The sequence below is a fragment of the Dasypus novemcinctus genome, chromosome 16, assembly GCF_030445035.2.
Source record: "Dasypus novemcinctus isolate mDasNov1 chromosome 16, mDasNov1.1.hap2, whole genome shotgun sequence".
In the NCBI taxonomy this organism is placed as follows: domain Eukaryota; kingdom Metazoa; phylum Chordata; class Mammalia; order Cingulata; family Dasypodidae; genus Dasypus; species Dasypus novemcinctus.
In genome coordinates, this window is record NC_080688.1 from 54,915,490 (window position 1) to 54,940,449 (window position 24,960).

A 24,960-nucleotide genomic window follows, 5' to 3' on the forward strand; every position below is an offset into this window, starting at 1 on the left:
ATTTAAAAATTGCTTTGAAACATCACTATTTTCTTTATAAAATTGTGTATAGAACTAAGTTTAAATGATTCTCCTTTTTCTTTGAGGACATGGAGTTACATCTCTCTCTGCCTTCTGGGATTTGGGAAATGTGCTGCCATCTTAGCTGTTCCTGCTGCAGCCACATGGAGGCTGTATCATTCCTAGGGATTCAGGAACCCCACTGTAAGCTTCTAGCAGAGGTAATGGAGCTAAAAGGAGGTTGGGATTTCAGACTAATCAGGAAGAAACACAAGAACTAGGTGAAACTAGGTGACTCTCTTTGGGTGGCCAAAGAAAAGCAGAGTGCAGGGTGGACATGGGGCTATCTCATAGTTCACTGGCTGCTGAAGCCCTTGTTGGAGACTCTAGGGTGAGCTTTGATGCTGATGTGGAAATTTTGCTGAAACAAGAATGAGTCTCTGAAAAACCCCAGAGTAGATGGCAAAGTAAGCATGTATACTTTCAAAGAACTCATGCACATTCCAAACAACTGGTAAGCAGACTTAGTTTAAAAAGGGAAAATAGGAGCAGCAGGTGTTGATATAATAAAAATGATATTGCATATAATCAGTGAATAATGACTTAAAAAGGTATCAAAGGTGCAGATAAGGAGAAAAGTTGACGCTTGGAGTTAGACTACTGCTATGCCTTTCCACCTCCTTTTCCACATAGCTTAATGACAATGAGTGTCTTTAAAAGACATTCTTGGGAGAGAAAGCCTGGTGCCATGGGAAGTAACACTCTTAAACATCAGAAGATCTGCATTCCAATTTCAGTCGTTAACTAGTACTATGGTTGGAGGTAGATTAATATAAAACTTTAAATATATATATATAATATATGTAAAGATTAAAAATAAAACCTGTGGTGCAGAATGCTTTAAAATAAAAACCAACTCTCCCTTGTTCTCTCTTTTCAATTATCCAGCCCCGGTTCCAGAGGCAATCTCCGGTAACTTTTGAAAATATTGCTTCTTGTAAGGTTACTTGACTCAAAGCAAGATGACTGTTTCTTGATTTATGAAATATAGACACTGTTGTCTCCCAACTATGAAAGATGAAGATTTAACTCACTTATATTACCCCTACTTCCCCTCTACCACTCAATTATTAGTTAATATTTCAGTTCGCTATCATTGTAATTAGATAATTGCTCACAAAATCTTTTTTATTCTGCCTTTCCCCATGTGTCTTGACTTCTCCTTATATAAAATTGTTCATATTTTATTTTTTATTCAATTCCATTTTACTAGAATAATTTCATATGTAAACTTTTCAGAAAGATAAGTAGAAACAATTGTAGCAGACATTGATGCTGTTCACAGGTATTTTTTCTTCCTTTCTACCTTCCATGCATGTGGAATTGTTGAACTTCTAGGATTTCTTATAGCTGATAAAGTCAAGTGACTGGCCGAGACCAAGGAATTGAGCAGTAGGGAAGTGAGTCATTCTCAGTTCTGGGTGTTTAACTACAGAGTTCTCTTTCCTCTGCTGTGACAACTTGCAAATTTTGAGATGGCTGCTTTTTTTTCTCTTGATGTTCTGAAATTTCCTAATGATACACTTAGGAATAGGTGTTTTTTCAACCATCCTTTTGTGTAATTAAGGTGTCCTTTAAAAATAAAGCTTCACCCTTTCTTCAGATATGAAAACTTTTCCTATATTTTATTTTGATTTTTTCTTCCCTTCTATTTTCTACCAGAGCTCTTATTTATTGGATGTTATATATTGAAGGTAGTTCTCCTTTGTCTCTCATATTTTAAACACATATTTTCTGTCTTTACCTTTTTCTTCTATATCCACATGAATTTCCTTGACTTGATCATATTTATTTCTTTTGTAACATGCTTCAAATCTCTCTGAGTATTAATTAGATTTTTTAATATTTCTTTTCTTCCACGACTGATTTCTCTTTCCACTGGGGTTGTTTTTGTTTGTTTATTGGGTCATTTCAATGCTGCTGGTTTTCTTTGCATGCCTCAGTGATTATAGGTAATTTGTGTGCTTTAAAAATATGAGGTACTGGGGAGTAGGTGTAACTCAGTGGTTGAGCCCCTGCTTCCCATGTATAAGGTCCCATGTTTCATTTCTGGTACCTCTTAAAAAGAAAAAAAAAAATGAGGTAGTGGGTTGACTTTTTCAGATAATTGATTTGGATTATCTCTGCTGCTGCATATGCAGACTTGTTCACCCTGAAAAATTTCCCCTTCAGTCAGAAAGTTTGACCTGACCAGCTAGGTATCTAAATCACTGGAGAGCCAGAATTTTTATAAGGAATATCCAAAATGGGAAGAAAGTTATTTTGTGGTGCCAGTACCCAAACAGTGATCATAACTTGCTCAAAAAATGCATTTTATTTTTTTCACATAGGAGTCCTCATTTTTGTGATGGTGGTTTCTGTTATTTTTCTTTATTTTCTTTTGCACTGGATAAAAGTGAAGCTTCCTCTACTCTTGTAATACCTAGAAATGAGAAAGGGAAGAGGGAGCTGTTTTGTTTCATGATCCAGAGACAGAATTTCAATTAAACTAATTATGGCCACCTTTCAAAATCCTATGCTCCATACATGCTGACTTTATTCCAAAAGCTTCTGGGTTTCTGCCTGAAAGATTAGCCCCCTTTTTTCCTGCTTTCATTTCCTGTGTTAATTCTGCACTGGAAATTCCTCAATTTTATTTTTTTCAATTACGTGGCTCCCATACATTTTCCATCTTTCAGTGATGCCTTGAAATCTAATGTTAGATGATGGCTCTTCTCCCATCCTCTTTGTTTTTAGAGTTTGTGGGTTTAAAACTGATTTCATTTTTTCTCATACTCATTTTCATGAAAAAGGAAGGCAAATGCAGATGCTTTATCACCATATTGGACCAGATATCACCTTGCAAACTCAAAGGACTACATTGTGTTTGGTGCATCTGCAGTGCCACCCACCATGTTCTCACTGAGGGCCATGACTGATGAGTTTGGAGAGCTACCTCTAGAACAGAGATCAAACAGTGTTTCCTGAGCACAAGGCCACATCAGCATCTTTTCATCATTTTTAAGCTGTAAGAGAAGAAGGTTGCAGAGAAGTTGAATGCAGTGAAAATCAGGATTTGGGGTCAATAGCCACTTCTGTTGCTATATCTTTTTCATTTTTTACTGGGACTTGGCAGAAGTGAGACACAAGAACCCCCAAATTCCATGATAAACAAATGGTTCTGCGTTCTGCTTTTGAATGTATCTAATTGCAACAATTTAGTTAAAAAGAAACTAAAAATTATATATAAGTATCGTAAAATCGAAAACATTTTATAGGGTTTCCGTTTGCGTTTTAGAAGATGATAAGTCTTATAGAATCTCCAATTCAGTTTTTTTCTTTCTAATTTCCTGCTTCTATAAATATTTCCCAAGTTGTTTTTCTTCAGTTCTTATAGGAATACATATGGTACTTCTGAAAAATATTTTCACAAGTGCCTGAGGGTGATTTATGGTGGTTAAATCCATTCTATGTTGGATGTGTAAAGTCGTGCCTATTCCAAGTGACCAGCATGAATGGTAGCATGAATCTTAGAATTTGTCAGACCTCCTTTCTGACCAGCTGCTTTTACTAACTCACCTTTTTTCCTGTCTTCCCTAAACTTCTGGACTCTTAACGATATGGTCTGGTTCCTGGTATATGTTTCCTTCTGTTGTCCCTTTTGGGTCTTCTTATTTATACCTATCTTATCTGTCTTGTTAACAGTTGCTGCCCAAATCTCTTTTGAACCTGCATTTCTGAGCCTTTTTATTTAAACAAAAATAACAGTTTGGGTAAAGAGAAGGAAAAACGACCTTTCTCCAACCTGGAGTACTGAGAATACTGGAGCAGGAAGAAATAGGTTGGTCAAATGAAAGTTCCCTAGGTTATTACCAAATATAGGGACCTTTTTGTTGTGTAGGAGGCATATTAACTTATTTGGGACTGAAAGGACAGAATATGTGTGGGTAGTCAAAAGAAAAAAAGTTATCCTTCCTGGACCTTGACCCCTCATAATCAAGGCAATGCTTACCCACCTGGGAACCACATGGGAGATGCTAGAGAAAAAAGACAACTTAACAGCCAGCATTATCATGGCTCATGGTAGGTCATATGATAGACTTTACCTTTATTTAAAGTATCATGAGAGAGACCAGAAAAGATGTTCCTATTAACTACTCCGATTTGCTTGTCAAATGGAAATCCTTCTTTAAAATAAAAATATTTCAGATTATGCCATCTGGCAAATTACCTTGATTAAATCACAAACCCAAATCTTTCTGTTGATTTTTTTTTTCCTAGGAGATCTTGAAAATACTGTCCTATTCTTCAATCCTCTTGGAAAAACTTGATTTGCCTCTGATTTTTTGTTCTAGCTCTGGATGTTTCTTTAGACACTAAGTCTTTAAAAACATCCTGTTTATTAATGCATTGGTTTATAACCTATAGCATATTTAATTTTGGTTAAATCTCCATATTGCCAAAGGAAAGGTCATTCTACGATTAAGCATATGCATCTTATTTGAGAGGACACCCCAAACCACATTTATATGCAACTTAGTTATTCTACTTAGTGAGCTGGCTTATTTTTCCATTTTCATTGCCTTCAGTGTTCTCAGAATCTGGTGAATCCTTGCATTTCTAGCTTCCAAGTGCATAGACTGAGAAAGGGAAATTCTTTCTGTAACAATGATATGTGGCATAGGTTGTAAAGCTCATAATACAGAGTAGGCCAATTGGGACCTGTTTAGTTTTTGAATTATGAGGTTGGATGAATTCTGAGGAAGGGGAGGATGCTCCAGCCAGGGCTGTCAAACTGATCACTGCACAATTTTCAGGGAAGACACTCACAAAGACTACAGTGAGTGGGACTCTCTGAAATCCTCAGGGCGTATATACAGCCTCTATTATTTGGCCAAAACAAAGAAAGAAAGACTGAGTTTGTTTCAGGAAAGGTAGAATCACATTATTACACAGAAAAGGTTGCATTAAAGATTTGCATTATACATTTAGTAACATGAGTATGCCTATAGGAAAAATATAAGATAATATTTAAAAGTGACATTTCAGTCTCATTACACCCATTGAAGTCAAACTTGAGTAATTCATTAATTTATCAAAGCCATAGTAGATGCATCTTATATGCAATTCATTCTACTGAATGTTATGGAAAAGTCAATGATGAATAAGGTAGTGCCCTCAAAGGAACCAAGGAACTGGCAGAAGAAAGAGTTAAGAACCAGGATTGTGTTGGGGTGATAAAAGAAAAGAAGACAGGCCATGTGAGTTGAACATGGAGCTTCCTAAACTCGAGATTACAAAACAGAAACACAGGTTTATGATGTAGACCACACATGATGTACTCAAACAGCCTAGTTGATGATACTATCCTTGTATTAACTGAGCATTAAGACATTCAAGATATGTCTTTAGATAGATAATAAACACAAAGATATAGTAAAGAAAATATGAATGGTGAATACAATGAATGTTTAGAAATTTGAATTGATTATGAGGAAAAATAAATAATAGAGAAATTGATAAGTGAGTGGATAGATGGATTATTGATAATCAGAGCTAGACAGGCAGAAAGAAAGAGAGAAAGAGAGAGAAAGAAAGAAAGAAAGAAAGAAAGAAAGAAAGAAAGAAAGAAAGAAAGAAAGAAAGAAAGAAAGAAAGAAAGAAAGAAAGAAAGAGAAAGGAGAAAGGAGAAAAGAGGGGAGGGAGAGGAAGAAAGTAGGAAGGAAGCAAGAAAGAAGGAAAGAGAAACAAAATTAGAGATGGAATAGATAAACCTATTTAATCTCAGGGCTATATAAATAAATATGAAAAATAATTGATTCATTAAATGTAATATTTCTATATTTAACATTAATATAATGATGTTTGTTTGCTCATTTTAATCTCTACTGTTGTCGGCGATGCATTTAAATTTCATAAGTAGTAAACTTTTGTCCAGAATTTCCTTGTGCCTGATGAATGTCATGGTGACAATTCTATCAATATCTCTATTGAGACAACTTACCTTTATTTTTTTTTTCCTTAGGAAAATAGAATCTTGATAAATTTTTATGCTTATTATTCCTCCATTTGAAATTTGCCCTTTTTCCATTTTTTCATAATATATATAGAATACATAGATGAAGTTTTCTTAAATAGTTCATAAGGACATTTGTATATCAGGCAAAAATAATAAAAATCAAAGCACAAATCATTTTTAATTGGCACAAAACCTTTTTCCCCCTTATACTTTAGTCCTCTGTTCAGGAGAACTCCAGAATTTGATTCAATCTGGAATCATGTTCCGCTACACTAGCTCCCAGAACTAGCCAATTATCTGTGAAGGTTTCTTCTTGGATGCCCTCAGTTAGCTCTGTTTATTCAATGGAAAACTTGAGGTACTGAATTCATTCTAAATGACAGGCAGAAAAATCTGTACTATTTGAATGGCAACTTAAATATACAATGCACAGTATTTGATTTAACTTAAATTAAATTAATTTAGCTGTCAAAGCCCCAACAAAAATGCTTAGTGTTTCACATGGTTTCTATTTGATATAAAGAGGTGTATGTTTGTGTGTGTGTGTCTGTACAATTTTCTTATGCCTTTGTAATGAGAGGTATTTTTGTTTGTTTTCTTTTATAAAAGTAAGGAAAAACACAAACTTATATTAAAGTATATGAAACTGTAAATCATGATATAAATTATTCTTATTTTATATCAAATCACATAACTTCCAATACCATTTCTTAAATTTCTTACCCTTATTCAGATGTCTACTATCTGCTTGGATCACCTGTCTACAAAGAACAGAAGCACACAAAATTGAAAAGAACGTCTGTCTCTGGTATACTCTACACCAGATTCACTCAATCAATCTGGCAGTCAAATGGCACCTGGTCATTTCTACTGTACCCAGTTCTGTGCCAGATATGGTAGAGGATATGAAAAGCCTAAGATATAGTTCCTGCCTCAAGAAGATTTTCCAAGATTGGCACTTGCTTCCTTGGGAAATTCACTGAGTCTGTACTAGACACATAACTTTAAAATGAAAGTATAAGAATGACCAAGGATCTTTTGGGAATTTTAATAAAGAAGATGTAACTGGGAAGACCACATAATGGATGTGAAAAGTGAAATATCCAACAATTTATTGTAGTTGATTTCCCTCTGGAAGGAGTCATCCCACTATTAAAACTGCAAAATGATGGCAGTCAATAGGTGCTTAGCAGGGAATGTAAGCATGGTGGTGGAAAGGCAAGAAGGACAAGGAAAATGTGGAGCCAAAGGTGAAGGATATTTTTCCCCAAATTAAAATTCCAGAGCATCTCAATTTATTTTATTTCAGCATAATTTCTTGGATTGGTAGTTGAGAAATAATTTTCTTATTCAGAGATGATTTTTTATGACATTTGGGGGAGTTTCCCTCACCCCCTTCTTCTGCCCTTCCTCACCCTACAGATGGCTACTTAAGGCAGGTGGACTGTGATCTAGGTCCTCTATATGTATAGGTCACCAAAACATAGAGCATATGAATATATGGGGGAGGAGAGTGTTTGAAAAGCCACATTTTGGAAGAAGCCAAACCCAAAAATGTTAGTTTTGGAGCAGTCCACTTCTTAATCAACAGGATGGATGTGGAAAATCAGAGAACAGCATGGAAATTCGAAGTAGAAGTGGCAGACAGTGAGGAAATGTCAACTACTTTCTAAGGATATTTGCAGTGAATATTTAGAGGATACTTTTGCTACATGTGGGAAGGTAGCCACCAAGATCACCCAGCTGGTACGGGAAGTTACACAGTAAAACAACACAAATGAAGATAAGAAAAATAAGCTTAATAGCATGATCTTCACCATAAATAGTTGAAATTGGCTTCAGAATTTAAAACGTGGTTTATAGAAATTAACTCCACCCAGTAACTTCATAATAAAAGTTGGGATGGTAGGATCCTGAAAATAATAAAATTGGAAATTTTCCCTATGCTTCCATGAATTTGTAGTACTGAAGTTAGAACTTAGCTGTTAAGACTGACTTATATTTTTTCCTTTCTGTTTGATACCAGTGAGTTAACTGTAGTCCATTTTGATTGTGTATCTGTTGATGTGAGCATTGTTTGTTTGGTTTTTTTTTTTTTTTTTGAGTTTTTTTATTTTTAAAGAAGTTTTAGATTACATAAATATTACATAAAAAATAGGACATTCCTGTAAACAACCCCCCCCACACACACATGCACATTTAGCAAAATAAGATATTTCATTACTGTGGTACATTTTTTACAATTGATGAACACATATGGAAGCATTGCTACTAACCATGGGCATTATAGTTAACATTATAGTTTACACTTTGAACCACACAATTTCATAGGTTTTGACAAAATTTACAGTGTCCTATATCTGTTACTGCAGTGCCATACAGGACAATTCCAATGTCCTCGAAGTGCCCTGTGTTACTATTATTCCTTCCTCTTCCTCCCCTCAGAACCTCTGGTGGTCACTGCTTTTATATCAATGATACAAGTTCTTCCATTGCTAGAATAATAAGTCTACTTTAAGTCCATAGCTGCATCTCTCCTAAATGTTTGTTCATTCTTCAATCTTGAGGATTTGGGGATGGTGATGCTCACTCTGTTTCTAATTTAGAGGGGGCTTAGATTACATGGGGCAGATGGATGGAACTGTCTTGCTTGCAGTTGTAGATACTGTTTTTTAAGATAGTTATTGCCTATTATTATCCTTTAGTTAGTTGTCCTGGGTGAGTCTGATGAACTGGAGAATGGGTGTTGCAACTCTTGCTGTGATTTAGGGCTCAACTGGCATATGAATAAACCAAAGATTTAAGTCCCTATGACATATATTTAAAGAGTATAGTGCTAATTATAAGTTCAAATAAATGAGTCATGTGCAAGGAAATTGTAAATGAGCCTAACTCTGTTACATTGAGGAGCATATATTCCAGAGTTAAGCCCAATGACATGGTGTTGAATTCCTGAGATTGTCTGCCCTGCTTATAGTATCTAGATGTCTCTAGAGCCCTTGGAAGCCCTCCTGTTTGAGGCACTGTTTACTGTGGCAGTCAATGAGATCCTGCTGAGACATGCATATATGTAACTTCTGGAATGACTTCCTGACTCACTTTGATATCTCTTAGCCATGAAAACTTATTTGTATTTAATATTTCCCCCTTTGGGGCAAGGTATTTTTCCAAATATATTGCTGGTTGGCACTTGGTAATAATCCCTCAGTGCCAGGGAGGCTTATCCCCAGGAGTCATGTCCAATGCTGTGGGAGGAAAGGAGAGCATTTATATGCTGAGTTTGGTTTAGAAAGAGGCCACATTTGAGCAACAAGGAGGCTTTCAGGAGGTAACTCTGAGGCACGATGTAATACTAGGCGAGGTTTCAATTTCATAAGAAACCATCAATATCAAGGGCCTAGCATTATGGTCTGTTCTACTTCACTAGGCACTGCCCTTGTATTCAGAGGATTCTTGCTGTTTATTAGAGAATGTAGCAGGACTTCCCAATATGCCCCATGACTATTTTAACATATTTATATGCCATAGAAGCATGTTCCAAGTGGACCCTCCCCACACATCCCCCCATAATTGACACCACGCACCAGTGATTCTGCCCTGCCACAGTTGTGACCCTTCTGCAATCTCACGCCTCCACAAAAAGAAAGCTAAAAAATAAACAAAAAAAATAAGAAAATAAAATTATATTAGCAAATATAATACAAAAATAAAAAATAAAGGTAAAAATAAAAATCATAAAAATCATAAAGTACAATAAAACTTTTTCCAATGTTTCTTCCATCACTGTAAAATCTTTTATCTTTCATGTACAGTAACAATTTCTTCTGTATGTTCCCCCAGTGTCTTATTTTTTTTTTTCTTCTTTATCTTCAAATAAGCTTTAGGTTACAGAAAAGTCACGAAAAAAAAGTAGGGGATTCCCATATACCTGACCCCCTCTCTCTCTTCCCATCTTCCCTATGTGAGCAAGTTTTAAGCAAGAATTGGCCTTTGTCCTTAAGGAAATGGTAACTTGGTAGATGAGTTAAAACTCACAAATGTGAAAAAATAAATGATTGCATTATCACAGTTTTATTCACAACACATAGAATTTGCCTGTTACATGGCAATAAATCACCAATGGCATCTTAGACCACAGAATATTGCTAAGGTGGCTTGCTTAGCTCTTTGCAAGTCTTCTCTTTTGTCCATATGGAAATGATGCACAGGTCTATTGCTTCCCAAAGAGTCCATTTTTTAATCAAGAGGCATGTGCTGTATATGTACACAACTGCCTTTAAAATTAACAGGTTTTATTTTCTTCTTCTTCTTCTTCCTTGAGCTTTTACAGAAAACCTTTATGGGATTTATAGAGAATGTGGCAATGGATGAAGATCTGAACAAAACCCATGGAGATGGCAAGTTTCCACAGGCAGTTAGTTGAGTGCTTGCTGAGTATTTAAGTCTAAATACTATTTGGGAAGTTCCCTCAAGGACAGTAAGAATTTGAAATCTTCAAAATGCCATATAATTGTATCTGCCACAAATTTTATTCAAGGCTTTGAGTTTAGGGTTTTAAAATATATTTATTTAATTAATTAATGGACTGGGGCACCCACCCTTCCCCAAATAGGATCTGGTAAACCACATACAAACTAGCTATTCTCAGTTGGTCCACATGTTTCCCACCCACACTTACCTTTCTTTATAGATTTGAACCTTGTCTTTGAAGACTACAACTTGATCTTGTAGGTGATATTTACCGGCTCTTTGTTATACTTTTGACAGCCCCCTTCTCCCTGAGTGATAATCTTTGCTCCTATGTCTGCTGTTCCTAAAGGAGGATTGTGAATTCTTACTAATAACAGGCAGCTGGTCCAGATGGAGATTTCGCATAGCAGTCTCTACTCCCTCTTGTTTGTAGGCTACTGAGTTCCTACAACAGAGTCCACTGTTGATAATGTAAAATCATTAACTGTGAAGTAAAAAGTCAGGAAGCCTTCTCGAAGTTTGAGCTCTGTGATGTCAGCTATATGGATATTTATTAATAATTCAGTTATTTGCTGACATTTTTATTTTAACTTCTCCTTCCACTGTCATAGCCTCAAACATAATTGGAAATAAAACCTACTTGTGGGTTGCTAAATAAAAACATACATGGTAATGATGATTGTAGCCTAATATTCAGGAAATGAGAAAAGAGCAGCATATTATCTGTTTCCTAGGTTTCCCTCAACAAAATGCCTCAGACTGGAGACTTAAAACCACATAAATGTAGTATCTAAGACTGCTGGAGGTAGAAGTCCAAATCAAGGTGTTGGCAAAGCCATGCTTCCTCTGAAGTCTGTAAGGGTCTGGTGATGGCTTGTTGGCAATCCATGGCATAACTTAATCTCTCCCTTTGTCTTCTCTGGCTCTGTGTCCAAATTTACTCTACTTATAAGGCCACCAGTCCTATTGAAATAGAGTCCACCCTATTCCAGTTTTGCCTCATCTTTACTAACAACATATTCAAAAATCCTCTTTCCAAATAAGATCACATTCATGCAACTGGGGTTTAGGACTTGAGCATATCTTTTTTGGGAGACACTATTTAATCCATAAAACAGATGTTTCTGAGTTCCAATTATATAAAGCAGATTTTCAAATGCTACTAACAGTTATGAAATTATTCTAAAGACAACATTTACACTGTATAAAAGAGACTGGGCTAAGTTGTTTCCTTTCTTTCTTTCTTCCTTCATTCCCTTTTTATTGTGCAACAACTCTGTGATGGGTACTGGGCTAAGCATTTACCATTAGGTAGTTTTAATATGAGGGCCAAATTTGGGGGTTGCCATTATAATCCACAACTTCATTGCACACAAATACACACAAATACATTATAATCCACAACTTCATTGCACACAAATACACAACTTCATTGCACACAAATTCCAATCATGTATGCAGAACTGATGATATTTTAAGTAATAAAATCTAAACATAAGCATTACTTCTGAATTCCCATATGGCAATGGTGGTTGTAGAAGGCAATTAAGTGGGTGAAATCATGGTAGAAGTCAGCACTTAATCATAAAGGAGGCAATTTCAAGATGGCAGCATCACCTCCTCTGATTATTAATAAATAAATATTGATGTTAATTTAGCACTTTCCATCTTCAAAGCACTTAACAATTATTAATTAGTTCTCATAGGACTATTTGAAATATAATTTCTGAAGTTTGCATTTACATACAATTTTTGTGATCGTGTTCCTTGGCTTCAAGTACAACAGTCTTTTTTTTTTTTTTTAACTCTCAGAATTTTTTTTTTCTGAATTTAAGATAGTGAGATTAATGTGTCTAACTAGACATTCCAGGGAATATTCTCTAGGATACTGAATACAGAGTCATGAGGCTCTACATGACTTGGTTTCAGAAAGGCCACCTGCCAACTGGAAATTCTTTTAGTTCCTCAAATGAACCCCACTTTTGTACTCAAACCATTACATAGGGTGCCATTTCTGTCTGGAATGGCCATTCTGTCCTTCTCCTTTTCCCCACAATTACCATGTGTCCTATGCTGTTTTATATTTTCAAACAGGAAAGCATTTCCTGGACCCTAAATTGAAGATCTTGTTTTATATTCCCGTGTGTGTTAAACAAATTTTGCCTTCCTTTGGACACTCTCCTTAATCCCAGACACACCTGCATTTCAAGGAGGTGTGTCCCTTTGGTGACTGCTTGTATAAACACTGACACACTTATCTTTTCAGCTTCACTGGGCAGGAAATCTCCCTGTCTCCAGGGAAATCCCTCTTATTCAACCTGTTGAAGATAAGGCTGGGGTCTAAGAGACGGTGATGAAAGGGGGAGTTGTTCGTTTTAATTCAGCTTGATTCATAATAGGCCCTCCCAAATATATGTGCCTGTCCAATTAGGGAGCATTTTGGTCCCTTTGTGTTTGCCACATCTATTACCTCCCTCACCTACAGGATCATCGATCACATGCACAGTAGCGTCTTCCCTATCTGTATGCCTCAAATTATTCTAGTAATCATCAGTAAAACCATCTCTATGTAATGGAATGGCACATTGCAGTTTATTTCAACCAAAGCAGATATACTATATGCTTTTATTTTATTTTATTTTTAATACAGCCCATGAAAATTTCTGGACCACAGTCTCAATATACAGGAGCTGTGCAAAGCAACTTAATACTTTCCATAGCAAAGCAGCCATCAAATTGTATTGTGATTATTCATCTATACCTCTCTCCCTTTACGGACCATAAGTGATATAATGGAAACGAACTATTGTTTTTACTTACTCTTGCATCCCCCAATGACTGGAACTTTGCCTCAATTTTTAAATAAATTTAAAAAGCAGAAAAAATTAAGTAGATTATGGATATAATAAATAAATCAGTAAATCAACTTTTCTACAACACTTCAAGAAGGAGGTTTGTAGAAATTTCTAACTTTACTGCCCAATCTTCACTTCTAATAATTTGTAATGACACAGAGAAGATGAATAGAAGAAGGTATGTTTATGCCTTGCAATATCCTGGCCTAAAACCTTGATCAGGATAGTGTCGGTGCCTCAAATGCAGCATCCTCTGTCCTTGAAGATTTCCTCTACTTGCTACATTAAATCATTGAGTATAAAGACACTGATGTCAGTGAAGGTAATCCTCCCTTCCCCCAGTGAGGAGTGACTAAAAGGACATTTCAGATTCCCCTTAAAGAACCTTAAACTTAAACAGAGACCCATGGCTCCTTGGAGAATCAATGGCTAAAGGCTAACTGTTCACCTTTGGGCATCCTTGGGAAGTCTTGCCTGTTACCCCCATATGTCTGGGCTGAGTGGCTCTATTAGGGCCAGCCCCCTTTGCATAGGGCAGCCTCTCTCATAGTCCTATCACACTGTTGTAATCACCTGGATACTTACCTATCTTTTCTACTAGGCTTTAAACTACATTATGGAAAGGATGTTTGCCTTGTATACGTTTCACTGTATCTTGTACCTAGCCCAAGGTTTGGAACACAATAGGAAAAGAAGAAAATGCTAAGTAAATATAATGGCTATTTGAAATGGGTATTGCCGGTGGAACAGACAGTCTCCAACTTGCTATTTCTGTTTTAAACCTATGATACACATGTCTTATTGCTCACATTAACTGAAGGTAGGAGTCATGTAATATATCGCTATATTATATCTTACAATGAAAGCATATTGTATTGGATGTTAAGTATTCAATGTTTTTTTTTTTTTTTTTTTTTTTTTTTTTTTTAAAGATTTATTTATTTATTTAATTTCCCCCCCTCCCCTGGTTGTCTGTTCTTGGTGTCTATTTGCTGCGTCTTGTTTCTTTGTCCGCTTCTGTTGTCGTCAGCGGCACGGGAAGTGTGGGCGGCGCCATTCCTGGGCAGGCTGCACTTTCTTTTCACGCTGGGCGGCTCTCCTCACGGGCGCACTCCTTGTGCGTGGGGCTCCCCCACGCGGGGGACACCCTTGCGTGGCACGGCACTCCTTGCGCGCATCAGCGCTGCACATGGCCAGCTCCACACGGGTCAAGGAGGCCCGGGGTTTGAACCGCGGACCTCCCATATGGTAGACGGACGCCCTAACCACTGGGCCAAAGTCCGTTTCCCAAGTATTCAATGTTTTTAAAAGCCAATAAAATGCATAAACAGTAAAGAAATCTTTCATCACAAATAAAAATATTTCTTTCCCACCCAGCTCATCCATATTACCTCTAAGCATCCAACATTCTGGGATTCATAGTAAGAATTTAAAATATTCAAGCAAAGGTTTTGGAAAACTAGTACTGTTATTTATATGCATCTCCTCTGTGTTTTCATTGTGTAAAATATGTTGGGCATAAAACACCTGAAATTAAAAGATGCTGTTGCAAGCCATGCACTCTTTCCCTGTCACCACTCAAAGAGACCTGGGCTCCATCCTCACCGATGTCCCAAATGGCAGCTCAGCATAGGAAAGGTCAGGCACCAAGAGTACCAAGTTCATGAGATTTAAAGGCAGGCTATCAGGACTTGGACTGGAGCCCCAAACCATGCAGGTTATAGGGTCAGAGCTTACCTATTTTTCCATTTTATTGCTCAAGGACAAGAGAACTTGATGCATGAGACTCCAGCATGGTAAACTGCCTACTGAGGTGGCCATTTCCTCACATATGGTTGCAAGTTCAGTACTGACCAAAGAATTTAAATCAACAGCAGCGGGGTCCTGGGGCGGATGTGAGAAGCAATATCACACACAACATCTTTTTCCTAATTATTAGGACCTGGACAGGTGGCAGGAAGGGAATGAGGGGTGAAGGGTGGGGGAAGAGGGAGGGGAGGGGAGGCACAGTGACATTTCCCATCTCAGGAGTACAAGATTCATTACCTCTGATGAAAAGTCACCAGGCTGCTGTGAGTCCTGACATACTCTGTGACAGGAGAAAGTGACATGGCCGTTTGACATTCAGGGCTAGAAGGTTGCCGGTCTGTAATCACTAGTTAAAATTGAATCTTGTACATTGCACCCTGCCAGCACAGCTCAACTCTTGATAATTATTTGGATGCTACTGTATTTGGATTTTATTTCCCCAGCAGAGAAGGGAAGTTGGATTTATAGTTTACTGCTGGGTTAAGATTGGAACAGGCTAGATCTTTTTTATGGTTAATATGGCAGAGCCAAATAAATCTGGAGATTTTTTTGTGTCCACTTTAATTCTAAACATCTTGGGGATGGGGGCAGGGAACCACAATAGAATGAAAGGTCTCATCTTCTAATTTTCCTGAACAAGCTATGGTTCCTTTCACCTCACAGTGCTTTAAACCAGTCATCTGGTGATGGAAGGGACTGGGAAATACTACTTTGCAACTGCTATAGCCCAAGCTTTCACACGGTGAGGCTGCTTTGTGGGTGGGGATGGACAATGCCACCTGAAAAAGGAAGGCAGAGGCAGGACAAGAGAAATGGTTTACAGTAGGTCATTAAAATATTAAATATTAAAATATTAAAATATAATTATAGAGTACCCTGGAATTTTCATTTGAACGCAGGAATGTCGTGATCCCAACAAGAATTGTTTCCACCCCCACTCTCAACACTGAGGCCTGGAAGCTTCTGGTCTTTGTATGCTCAACCCATTAAGCATCCCTGGTATCTGGTTTCATGGGCCCAATCTAAGATTTGAAGAGTCACAAGTCACATCTTCATAGAAGGACAGAAGGATAGCAGAACTAACTTGATGCACAGAGTAAATGCTGCCTGCGCTAGGATAAATCTGCCTCAATGTCTAAAATTACATCATTTAAAAACATCAATTTAAAAATGCTCAAACAGGGAAGCAGCTGTGGCTCAATTTTGGGCTCCCATCTACCATATGGGAGACCCTGGGTTCATGTCCTAGGGCCTCCTTGTGAAGGCAAGGTGGCCCATGCGCTCGCCGAGAGCTGACGGCCTGTACCTGCAGAGAGATGGTTCAGTAAGACGATGCATCAAAAAGGGAGACAAGCAGGTACAGAAGAATGTGCAGCGAATGGACACAGAGCAGACAGTGAGCAAGCTGAAAAGAGGGGGGTAATAAATAAAATAAAATAAAATAAAATAAAATACAAAATAAATAAAATGTAATGGGTTCCTTTAAAAAAAAATCTCAAACACAGTCAAAGATAGATGACCATGGTGGAGATTTTCCTGGGAAAGGCCAGAAGGCTCTGGCCTACACAGTCTGCAGGATTGGCCTTCTGTGTCTGGGGACTCCACTGGGGACCTGGGCGTGGTCCTGCTAGGACAGATGCTGGATTTCTTTCAGCAGACTGAATGTGGACCCATCACTCACAGAGCACTCACTCATACTAAGTTTGTGAGGTTGATATGTGAAACCAGAAAGATGGTTTTTGTAGTTAGAGTGAGAAATAATAATTCACCAGGACTTCAAATATGTCAAGGTCACATTACCAGTGCGAGCATTGCATTGAACTGGCCAACCTCCTAGAAAAGGTGTCCTGGTGATCAAGGAAGAGGAACAAGGGAGATAAAGGATTCAAATTCTTCTTTATGCAATCAGTGATAGGGTAGGTGTAGCCAAGGCCAAATGAGAGACAGCCTTAAGGCACTGAGAGAGTCACTTTCTGCCCAGTTGTGTTTGAATGGCCTGGCAACTTCTGGGTCCTCTCTTCTTTGTTTAATCTTCAAGAGTAAATACTAACCCCACTGCCCACCCTTAACCTCACAGCAAAAGGATTATAAGTGGTATCCCAGCTCAGCTTCCCAAAAGCAGCTGTATTTTCCTGCTTTTTCCTAGTTCTTAAGGAAAGCTACTCTCAAAGCTGAGAATATTCTCACTTGTAGATAAAAAAAAAACCTGGTGTGAAAAAATTCACTATTTGCCCTTATCCCACTAGAAATTCAGGTGTTTCTGAACAGGGAAGGGTTCAGGGAAGCAGCTGAGTTTAAGAAATAAGGCAGCAGAATAAGAATACCGGGTACTTACCTGGGGCAAGGACACAAGAACTAAAGGAGGAAAATAAGAGCAAAACTAGATGAGGGACAAAAACAAAACAAGTAAAAACCACTGACGTATATTAGGGAGGCGGAAATTATGCCTACAATCCCCTAAAGTCTGAAGAATAAGTAGTGACTTTGAGGGTTGTAGCTGCAGAAATAATGATCTTATTTTAACGAGTCTGAGCTATCTGGCTTGGTTAGATGGGGTGCAACAAAATGAATAAACCAGTTTTTCAGTCATATCACATTTCAACTGCCCCTTGTTTTGAGACAGGATTAAGGGTAGTTTCTCTTTTCCTATGGGCATCAATTACCTTTATTTTGGAAGACTATAACCTCAATTATTCATTGTCCAGGCCACAAGGCAAAAAGGCAGAATTTCGACTAATAAGGAGTTTCATCAACAGTGTTGCTCAGGGCAAACTGAAGGGCAGTCCTTAAGTTCTGAGGTTAGGAAAAAATCTACCCCTTCTCCCCCTCACACTAAATTTCATTTATCATGTACAGTTCATTTCAAGGCTCCCTCTTCCATGAAGCCTCCCCTGACTAACAAGGGCAGGTGATCTTCCCTACTCTAAATTTTTGTAAAATTTTTCATTCTAGTATACAAGTATCATCTGTGTTTGATTTTTACAGTGTTTCTTATTTATATACCTTGCTTGTATGAACAATTATACCCTGCAAGTACAAGGTTTCTGATACCTAACTTTCTGGAAACTCAATTTTCTTATTTGTTAAATGAGGAAATAAGCTATATGAGCTTATTAGAATGGAATAGGTCTATTCTATTTCTAATATTTTGTGAAACTCTGTGGTGCTTCCCAAATCTCACAGATACAATGGAAAAGGAATATGGAGTGAATCAAAGGATAAGGGAAATGTTTACTTTATTACACATGAGTGGGCTATGTCACTATCACACACACATATATATATACACATATACACACATATATGTATGGATGGATTTTTTTTACTAGACTAGTTTTACATATTTTGTGTAAATTTTCACTGGGTATTTTCAATCAGACTAAGTATTCCAAAAGACTATGGCATACTCTTGGTGTCGATTTCCTCTTCCTTGGGAATAGTGAAAGATAAGCAGGAGGACTATGCTATCCTTTAGTTTCCAGTCTTGTGTTGAGTCCGATGTAAGTGGAACTACGTAATAGCAAATCTTGTTGCCACTGGCATCTCCAGCAAGGACTCGACCCCATGCAGTCATCTCACATGTAGTGGTGACATTCAATGGATGCTTTTGCAATTAGACACTAGAAATGAAGTGTGTCAATAGAATCAGATTGTATTTTTTAATGGTTTTCATTCTAAAATGTTGCATCACCAGATCTTTTGCCGGACTCGCTTTGTGTGTGTATGTTTCTGAGGAGATGAAGTGGTTTGGAGTCTTCTACTCCTAGGGTTTCTAGTCGGTGTGCTTCTCCCACAACTCTTGGTGTAATTAGCATCCTGGAATATTAAACAGAAGTCTTTTAACATGTAATCAAGAATATTTCAGCTAAGGTTATATGTTCATTATTGCTGAAAAGTGACATCTTTCACAAACCTGCTCATACCTAGAAGATGGTGGCTGATGCTTTGATATTGTTATTGTTTTAACATGAATGTTGGTGCCCTAACATTTATCAATTACATCCCTTGGCATTAGACAATTGGGAATAAAATAATCAATATGCCATTGAACAAGGGAGACTGGGAGAGAGTTTGTGGCAGCCTCTGGCAAAGCCCAATGATTGGGCTTGTAGATTTGGATAGATTTCCTTTACCTTCCTTGGAATTTCTATGTCACCTGAGAAGGAAGATTTTTGTTGTTACGTAGAGTTGGAGTTTATTACTGCTCCAAGGAATACATGGACCAGAACTCTCCTTGTTCCCAAAAGTCCCCTGGCATAGCATCTGATAATTTAGCAGCCAACACTTTCCCTCTGCCTTCCCAGGGGCTGTTAATTCAAATGCAGAGGGAAAATGTGGGTTTGCCTCTTCTGCCACTCTCTTAATCAAGGTGATTTTCTGAAATGAAACTGTAGAAAAGTCTCTTATTTTAGGATCAACAGCAGTTCTTACAATGTTAGGCAAACCTGAGCCCCACCTTAAAATGTCAGGAAAACAAAAACGGCTCCTACCTGAAAGGCCTGTTCACTTGTCTTGAAAGGATTTTTTAGGCTGTTCTCCTTAAGCTGCTTTCTTCTTCTGTGCAACTTTCCAATCCCATTCACAAACTGTTGCCATGGTAAATAATTATATCACAGATGAATTGTGTATACTTCCTTTTCATAGCTGGAAGAGAAATTGTAGAGGAAAGAGGAAAAAATCAAAATCCTTTAAAATTACAGGGGAGATAGCTGAGGAACGATTGCCTCCTCGTTAACATAATTAGCTCCATGAATTATAAATTGGTATTAGAACTTGCTCTTCATGACAAAAGGAGTAATTATATTTACTCATGTAAAATTAAACAATACCAAAAAAATTAATGGGACTCACCAGAAGCTCTCTTGACATTATCATAAAATTCAGAGATCTGAATATCCCGCAATCTGAAGTGATTTAAGCAGCATAAACTTTAATGCTGCTCAGATTTGCTCTGTAGAAATATATCTCCTGGCTAGTTTATAATTGAGCTCTGATGTTCAAAAAAAAAGAGCACAACAAAACAAAAACACACACACATCTATGCACATGCACACACGCACACACACACAAAAACAACCATGAAATGGTTTCTTTCATAGACTGATGCCCAGAAAAGGCCAGGTTTTCTGCACCCATGTAGGATGCCAAAGTAATTTCCACAGAAGGATGTTTTTTATTTACTCTTCTAACATCAAAGCCTTTAGAATAGAGAGTGACCTGTTTATTTAAACAACTCTCAAATGCATCAAAAAAATGGGGTTGAGGTGACAGAAGACTAATTGGAATTACTAGTTTTATACAATCAGAAGGGCTTTTGGAGGGAGGAATTAAAATGGTTATGTGGAGAGTTCTCTGGATATCAGATCCTGGTTCTGGATGACCAGGGATTGTCAGTTGTTCACAACAGCAAATGGCTAGCCCAGGCCTAGAAAGAGAGTACAAGTAGAGGGGACCCCTCTTGATTTGTATACTATTCTATCTATAAGAGCCATTATGGATATTTACAGACGAACACTAAAATTGTGGCAGGATGTTTTCAATCCTTTTGCATTGTTTTCAAAGAGGTAATAAGAATTCTAGGCCTGATAATCAATGAAACTACATTATCCTCTAGAAATTCATATTCCTTTTATTTCTCCTCTCAGGGTAAAAACTTTTTTTTTCTCATGATTTGATGTAAATGTACTGCCTGCTTTTCTTCTCTCTGGCCAGATTCTGTCACAGTGAACTAGAGTTCCACTCTGCGTGGTAAGCTCAGGTTTAAAGAAGTCTGTCACATTTCACCCAGAAACTATTGTTGATGAGATCTGATTGCCTTCCAATATACTGTGAAAGCTTCCAATGCATCTAATCACTTCCACATGCCATTATGTTCGGAATTTGTTCCACTTCTCAGTACTGTAAGATAAATCACAGGAGGTGCCTTTAAAATACATGACTTATATAGAAGAGTTGATCACTCACAAAACTATTAATTTAACTAAATCAATGGAAAGGAAAGCTTAATTTCAGCATAAATAGGGGTCCATAAGATGAATGTGGAAGTTTTCAGAGAATTCTTGAGTTTATGCTTCATTCAGCCACTGAGTTTTGGGAGTAATCTACAACATATACATCTTGACATTGTGAACTAGGAATGGGGGAAAGAGAAGAACAAATAAAATTGAAAGATGTTCCCTGTACTTTCAGAATTTCTGAATCCCAGAAACCCAGCCCAACATTTGGAATCATATTTAGTCAGAATGATATTTATAATGAATCATTAAGAATATGACAAAATGATTAAATCACAGAGGTAAGTGAAGAAAAAACAAACCCACAATATAAAATTGCTATTCTAGTCATGCCTGGTTTGTGTATATGGGATGACAATCTGTTGCTGCTTTTCCTATTGAGCATCCTTCCCATTCTAGGACTTTCTAGAGCCCAGATTGATTCATTTTGCTTTGGGATGTTTTCTAGTCTGTCCCTCACTTTGCTTCTAAGACTGTGAAGTTGGACAGTCAATTGGACAACCTGGGGGAGGCTACATTTTGGGGAAGAATCAGTATCTTCCATCTCAAGCTATCACTCAGAGTCCCATCAGGAAACAGTTGTCACATTCAAATGGGGTAATTGAGATTATTTATACAAATGCAGGGAGGGTTAAGAGAAACCATTAATGGATGGTGCAGTATCCCAAGACAAGGTTCAATGAGGAATAATTACCACTCCTGTAGGGCCAAGGGGAGTAAGTGGTTACCAGAACTTGGAGAGGGAGTGTGGGGGAGCAAGAACCAAAAGGAGTTGTGAAGGGACCACAGTCAACTGTGGCAACTTGGCAGGATGGGCACAAGAAGAATGAACACCATATTTCAATAATCCTCCTGCCCAGTAGTCATCTGCAGTTGTCTCCCATTTGCCAAGCTCAGTGGAAAGCCAGAGAATAGTTGCCCTTTAATTTAGTTCATAAAGATTGGCCTCTTGGAGCACAAAGCAGAATGGAGAAGAGTGAGGAGCAAGTCCTGAAGAACAAAAAGGGAAGAGCTAGCACAAATAAGTGAATAACTGAGACCCAGGAGATACGGTTTCAAATGATTAGACACATTTTTCACTGCAGAAAATTACATCCTTTAAATGAAAAATTTTGTCATTAACTTTAAAAATTAGGAAGTTGAAAATTTGGTATGTATAAAGTCTTACTGATTTTACTTTAAACATTAACACATTTTAACCATATGAATTAGTAAGTTCAGTTAAATATACTTTGATGAATTCTTAAAAACATAAATAGAGAAGCTTTCAAAACAATTTTGTTGTATGAGTAAACGAGTGAGTGAATTAATGGGGAAAATTCTCCCCATTATTGGTGACATCCTTGCCTGGGTTTTGCTGATCCTTTGCTCATTACCTTGCTTTCTCCACTATAGCAGCCTCCACTTCAGCATCCAAGGAGGTTGGTCTTGTTTTTCCCTCAAGTAATGTAACATGTTGCTCATGCTACATTTTGCATTTAGGCTACTGGACAAAAAGATACAGTCTAACAATGTAGCATGGCTGATTTGTATTTAAAATCATTATGTTATCATTTGTAAACAGTCATTAAAGATATGTACTATGGTTATTTACTTCAGGGAAAATTGATAATCGGAGCATTTCCTTTTTTTCAGGTTAGCAACAAATATATTAAATATATAGCAGAAGAAACTTTGTTTAGTAATAGACCATGCTAAATTTGGTCCTTTTAAAAATGACTCTCCTTGCATTTGTTAACTAGACTATCTCTGTCCAAATAGTCTATATATCTCTCTTTTAATATATTGTCTTGATTTTACTGATACCACATAAGCATATAAAGTTTTTTTTTTAAGTTATGTGGTGACTATTAAGGCAATAAAGAAGAAAAAGAGCTTAAGAAAGAACAAATAAAGTAAGAGACAGCAAATATTTTATATAGTTTGTATGATAATGTCTGATGACACATAGACATAACAAGGTCAAATCCAGGAATTGAAAATACCTGGCACCTATACTGTCCCACATGCCCCATTCTTATGGCAGATATTAGGTAGGTTACTGTACTGCTTGTCCTCTAGATCAGGATGCAATTTTACAATCTTGCTCATTCCAGTGCTCCAATCCCCAATGGATCAGAACCAACATGGCTTCTGCCAATGTCCAAAATATTAGGATTAATTTTTAAGTCATCATTTTCCAATATAAAGGACATTTGAAAAGTATACATTATGGCTCTGTAATAAGCTGAACATGACTTCTTTTGTATTATGTTTGCATTAAAAATATAATGATATGATTTGGAACTATAGAGTTTGAACATACCACATTACTCAGTACTTACTCATAATTTCAGAGACATAGCATAGGAGGATTTGAAGCAATAAATGCAATTTTATGTATTAATAACAACCATGAAATTTTTAATAGTGTCAATTGTAAATACTTGACTGACATTACTTAGTTTGATCCTCTTAAAAACCCTAAGGAAAATGATTCTCCCAACTTTACAATTGAAGAAACTGAGACTCTCATGATTAAGATGAGTAAACTGAAATGACTTTCCTAAGACCACATAGGTGTCAGGATTTCAGCTGGGATTTGAATCCAAGGCTGGCAGGTTCTTGAACTAGGACATGTTTTCTCACTCCATCTCCAACCAAATTTCTGCCTGATAAATTCATGAATGCTTAAATGAATTATCAGCCCAATTCTAAAGTGAAACCTCTGAGTATATTTGACTCTAAGCTCCCTTTTCTCTGAACCTATTACTTCTCCCTTAACTTGGCAAACAGCTCCCAATTTGGGACAGTGAAAGTAAGCAATTAAAATGCATTGCTACCCACCTGAAGGTCAGAGAAGAAAGCTCAGTTGATTCAAAGTTCCTGTGCGTCTGGGAATAGTGGGGATCATCAGCTGTCAAAGGTCAAAAAAGAGTGAAATTCAGATCACACTATAAATAGGCAAACAATGGATAGCAACGTTTGAAATAATAGCCCCATTCACATCTAAGCCCTCCATCAACTGCATGCTGAGAAATTACCTCGGTAACAAATGCCCTGGGAGGTCTGCATGGCATCACAATGGCTCCTTGTCTACCTGCTGGCTGAAATCTTCCTCAGAGCCAGCTTCAAAAAAGAAGTATTTCACCTTAAAGACTGTAGACTTGCATTAGATCACTACTGGCATTAATTTCAATTTTCATGTTTCTACACCATAAAAAAGGAAAGGAAAAAAAAAAAAAGAAAACTTTGTATGTGCCAAAAGCTTAGCTGCCAACTGTTGGGGTAAAAAAAAAAATATTTCTATTGAATACTGCACTTTGGGATGAAGGAAAACATGGTCTAAATGAAGCTGAGGCTCTCAGTCACCTATGCCTATATCATTCTGAAATCAATTATGTGGGCTCTTTCGAAAGTTACTGATTGTAGCAAATTGAATGGCCTTCATTTCAGCATAATTTGGAGAGGTTGATGTAATCAGAGACCTTACACCACAGTGAGATACAAGATTCGTGATATTCAGGTGGGAAAAAAGCCACCGTGGTTAAGCTGGTTCTGTACCTTCCGCTTACCGGCTGTAACACTTTCATAAGTACAAATGAAATTGTTTTCATGAAGAGGGAGATGGTTCTGAACGGATGTGTGCGGGGGTAAGGGATTGGAAATAAGGTTGCCGGAAATCGCACTATTGTCCTCCTATACAAGGAGACTGCAGAATTTAATCCTAAACCTAATTGGCTGCAAATGAAACACTTTAATATCAAATCTTGAG

At 37.3% G+C, this 24,960-nt stretch overlaps 1 long non-coding RNA gene across 2 annotated transcripts; it reads right to left on the minus strand.

Moving 5' to 3' along the window:
* Positions 1-18,837: 18,837 nt before the first annotated feature.
* Positions 18,838-24,659, minus strand: LOC111759234 (uncharacterized). 2 transcript variants are annotated; one of them, XR_002793298.3, is made up of 4 exons: positions 24,230-24,659; positions 24,033-24,102; positions 19,683-19,836; positions 18,838-19,008 (listed from the first exon to the last, which is right to left on the minus strand). It is a non-coding gene; the product is annotated as an uncharacterized lncRNA (long non-coding RNA). The 2 variants fall into 2 exon arrangements; XR_009180879.2 differs by lacking the exon at positions 24,230-24,659 and having other exon boundaries at positions 24,033-24,189.
* Positions 24,660-24,960: the final 301 nt, after the last annotated feature.